Here is a 5,172-nt window from a genome sequence, read left to right as displayed (position 1 = left end):
ATGTGTTTCAGGTAAAATAACATATTACAAAGAAAAAAAAATGCAAAAACTTTATTGTCATAAAAATATTCTAAGTTATTTAGATATAGTTGTTTGCTAAACATCGTTATCGTCTGCAAGACTGCAACATTGTTGTCTGGAAATGAAGTAGAATAGTTACGTCGTGATTTATGAGTCGTCATTTATGAATGAAGCTGAATAAGTAATCTGAAGATGGAGGTGAGAGATTTTCCCACAATAAAATTTAGAAAATAAAAAATATATATACCACATATAGGATAAATTTGTGAATATTTTTAACAAAAATTAACCGTGTTATAACATTTTAAATGTTTAGTAAAAATTAGAGTAATCTCCTTTAACCTATATTTGTAACTTATGAAAAATTATGTTATCTGTGGATGGAAAAAACCATATTACTTTCTTTTATTCGATATTTGTTACTTTAACATTTTCCTTTTGAACTATTATCTGGTTAATTTATCTCAAACTTAATTATCTATTGGCGGAGAAAATTAGAATATTTTCCTTTATCCGATATCTGTTACTTTAATATTTTCTCTCTGAACTGTTTTTCTGGTAATTCATGAAAAACTATGTTATCTATGACGTAGAAAACTAACTGTTTTTCTTTATCTGATATTTGTTACTTTAACATTATCTCTCTTAAATATTTTTCTGCTTAATTTATGAAAACATATATTATCTGTGGGCAGAAAAATTAGAATACTTTCCATATGATATTTCTTACTTTAACATTTTCTATCCAAGCTGTTTTTTCTGTATCTGAAATTTGCTACTTCAACATTTTTCTTGTGAGCTATTTTTTGGGTAATTTATGATAAATTTTATTAATTATGGACGGAGAAAAGTAGAGTATATGTCTTTATCAAATATGTGTTACTTTAACATTTTCTTTCTAAACTATTTTTCTGGTTAATTTATGACAAATTATGTTATCTACAACAGAGAAAATTAGAGTACTTTTCTTTATCCGATACTTATTACTTTATGATTTCCCTCTAAACTGTTTTTCTATTTAATTTATGAAAAAATATATTATATATGATTGAAAAAAACTAGTGTACTTTTCTTTATCTGATATTTGAACTGTTTTCAGGTTAATTTATGACAAATTATGTTATCTATGATTGAGAAAACTAGAGTACTTTTCTTTATTCAATATTTGTTTTTCTTTACATAATATTTCTAGTTAATTTATCCGTGAACAGAGAAAATTACAAAACTTTCCATCTGATATATATGTTATTTTAACATTTTCCATCCGAGTTGGTTTTTCCTTACCTAATATTTTTTATTTAACCTTTTTTATGTGAGCTGTTTTTTGGAGTAATATATGACACGTTATATTATTTATGGATGGAGAAAACTAGATAAATTGTCTTTATATGATATTTATTACTTTAACATTTATCTCTGAACTGTTTATCTAGTTAGTTTATGACAAATTATGTTATTTATATGCGGATAAAATTAGAATAGTTAACTTTATCTAACATCTGTCATTTTAACATTTTCTCTGAGTTGTTTTCTGAGTAATTTATGTCTGTTGATGGCGATGTGTCTTATCTGTATAAGGAAAACTGTCTAACTGAATCTATGTACATAGAAAATTAGAGTACTTGTCTTTATCCGATATTTGTTACTTTAACATTTTCTCTTTAAACTGTTTTTCCGGTTAATTTATGACAAATTATGTTATCTACGATGGAGAAAACTAGAGTACTTTTCTTTATCCGATATTTGTTACCTTAATTTTTTCTCTCTGAACTGTTTTTTGGTTAATTTATGACAAATTATGTTATCTATATGATTGAGAAAACTAGAGTATTTTTCTTTATCCGTTATTTGTTGATGTAACATTTTTCGTCTGAACTGTTTTTTTGATTAATTTATGACAATTTATGTTATCTATGATTGAGAAAATTAGAGTATTTTTCTTTATTCGATATTTGTTACTGTAATATTTTTTTGTCTAAACTATTTTTTGGTTAATTTATCTTTAAAAATTACTATACTTTCCATCATATATTTGTTATTTTAACATTTTCTATATGAGCATTTTTTTCTTTACCTGATATTTGCTATATCATATATTTCTGTGAGTTATTTTTTTTTAGTAGTTTATGACTATTTATGGACAAAAAATTAAAGTACTTATCTCCATATGATATTTGTTACTTTAACATTTTACCTTTCACATTTTACCTTTGTTAATTTATGACATATTATACAATTGAGTACACGGGGTTGTGTCATATTCACTGAGTTGTCGCTCATGCATGTTATGTAATATTGGCCAACTCTCTCTTACATTGTTCTTTCCCATATTTTAACCCACTCACATACTGTCCATCTCTTACACCTCCCCTCTCAGATGGCTGCTACTTCGATAGATCCTCTGATCATGTGTAGAATAATTGGGGATGTGGTGGATCTATTTGTGCCCACAACCGCCATGAATGTCTACTATGGAACCAAGCATGTTACTAATGACTGCAGCATCAAGCCTTCCATGGCTTTCAATCCCCCAACTGTCACCATTTCTGGATTGCCTAATGAGCTTTACACATTGGTAATGATTTCTCTATCTACCTTTTATTTGATTAATCTTTTTTTGGGGGGTATTTGAGTTAGTGCATGTGGAATTCTTTTTATTCCAAACATCAAAATTATATTTACTAGAAAGTCTACTTTTTTTTTTTTTGTTAGAAAAATGATTTTGTATAGATTAGGCACACGAATCAATTAAACAATTTTCCGTTACTAAATTAAACATTAAAAGTGTAACCATCGATCTGAGTAACAAATAAAGTTGTCGACTTTGTTTTAGAGGTTACCGCAATCATTTGAATTTTAGGTTAAGCGAGATTTTGGGTTTTTCTGTTAGTTTTCGATTTCAACTTTTACTTGCACGTTTGTTGGCTTTTGACCTGAAATTTTATACCTTACAAGTTTTTTATTTATTTTTTAAGTAGGTAATACCCACTTTTAGAGTTTTAAGTTTACAGCAATAAAACTAATTGCAAGTTACAAAATTCTATTTTGTAAAATGACATAAAGGGTAATAATATAAAATAATTAAATAATTAAAAATTAAAAATAAATACTATTTAATTTAATAAATTAGGTGATTTGATCTATGAAAATAAAATTAAAAAAATGAATGTAATGATGTAACTATTAAATTTGTAAAATAAATCAATCCAACTTTCTCTTATAAAGTTAAATAACAATGCTCAATATATTATATATTACTCTACTTGAATATAATGTTATGGCATGCACTGAAATGGACCACTTAGACATGCATTCATTAATCATCTAATTGTCAATAAGTGATAACTAATGAACAATGCAAACCCACATGTCATTTTTTTATATTATTTTAATTCTACTTTTTGGCATGCATGATCAGATAATGACAAATCCAGATGCGCCAAGTCCTGGCTAGCCCTATTTCTCTTTCATATATATATTTTTACAATATACTAAAAAATGAGGGCTCAAAACATTTTAAACCTATTTTGTAAAGTTAAATTTACAAATCTAATTAATCATGCATGTATAGTAAGCTTATTATTTTGATGATAAGATAAAATTTAATCCATGATAATTTAAAATAAATTAGAAATATATATTTTAAATGTTTAAAAATTTTGTATTATCACAAATATGACTTGTTAAGTTGTTACTAACACAAATCTTGTCTATACTTGGAGCTGGTTTGATATAATTTTGACTTATGATTTCTTGAGAATTAATTTACCTATTTTTTTTAGAAATTCTCTACCTATCATATCATTCTAAATATTAAATCACTTATTTGATCAATTACAAATAATAAAATATTCATATTTTATTTTATTTTTTTTATTAATTTTAAGTATAAAAATAATATAATATTTTAGCAACAAACGATTTAAACTCAAATAATTTACATTTTTAATCAAACAAGATTTGTTATACAAAATAAAATAAAAAAACTCTCAAATAATCAAAGATCAAACAAGCTCTATGTCTTGAACATTTTATTTAACAAGTATTCTATTAAGATTTGTTTTAATAAGAACATGCTAACTACATCTTTCTACAATCAAAATGCATTCAACATTAAAGGAGCAACAAAAAAGCTACAATCAAAATACATTCAACATTAAAGGAGCAACAAAAGAAGTAGGTGATAATATATTAAGCCTTACAAACCCATATAATATTGTGATAGACTCTTTTGGGTATACAAAACCACTTGGGGATGCCTGTTTTGAGGATACTTCTTCCCTCCGGAGTGAGGGCAAAATATTAATTTTTTTTAAATGATTGTTTTGTCCCTTCCATGTGAGGAGAACAGGGGTCCACAACAGAGGATCCAATCTCAATGATTCAGCAAAGTGTTTTTTATTAGACAAGGTTGAATTTATATAGTAAAAAGAGTTCAACAATTTCATGTATACTAATGTTTCTTTTTATCCTTTCAGCAATGTGTCCAACATTCCCGGAGGTACCAATTCGGGTCAAGGTCCGTTAATTTCGTATTATGTAACCTTAAAATGTAATTATCTAACTAAACATTGAGGTCCCGTTGTTAAGATTCAAACTCATAAATTTAAAAATATGAATTCTTGCACACACCCACTAAACTATGAATAAACTAAAAATGCAAGAGATAGTGCCATACATGACGCCTTGTCCAGCGGTTGGAATTCACCGTTATATCCTAATACTATTTAGACAATCCATATATGTGGACCAAACTATTGAGAAGCCAAATATCATAACTAGAGCCAACTTCAACAATAGAGCTTTCTCTAATCACCTATATGCTTGGGGTTCCGGTTGCAACTGTTTACTTCAATGCACAAAAGGAACCCATCAACCAACGAAAGAATGTCTAAGTTATTTCATCTTCTCCTTGAATAAATATATATATTATCATGCATGAACCTAATTACTATATTAAGACATCTATCTATGATCGGTCGATCTATCTATAAAAATAAGAATAATTGAAGTGGGATGTATATTTGTTCATCTCCTTCTTTGACTAAGTACACCTTTATATCCATTTCCCTTTTGTCTTTAATAATTGTGTGATGTGCTTACTTATTTGTTAGGATGTAGTACTCTCCTTCTCTTATTCACTTGTAATTA

The 5,172-nt window shown here is 26.9% G+C and overlaps 1 pseudogene; it reads left to right on the top strand.

Moving 5' to 3' along the window:
• The first annotated feature begins 2,398 nt into the window (after positions 1-2,398).
• LOC124934040 lies at positions 2,399-4,916 on the top strand (annotated as a pseudogene).
• Positions 4,917-5,172: the final 256 nt, after the last annotated feature.

This window comes from Impatiens glandulifera, chromosome 1, assembly GCF_907164915.1.
Source record: "Impatiens glandulifera chromosome 1, dImpGla2.1, whole genome shotgun sequence".
NCBI classification, from domain to species: Eukaryota; Viridiplantae; Streptophyta; class Magnoliopsida; order Ericales; family Balsaminaceae; genus Impatiens; species Impatiens glandulifera.
This window is presented reverse-complemented; position numbering and strand designations above follow the sequence as displayed.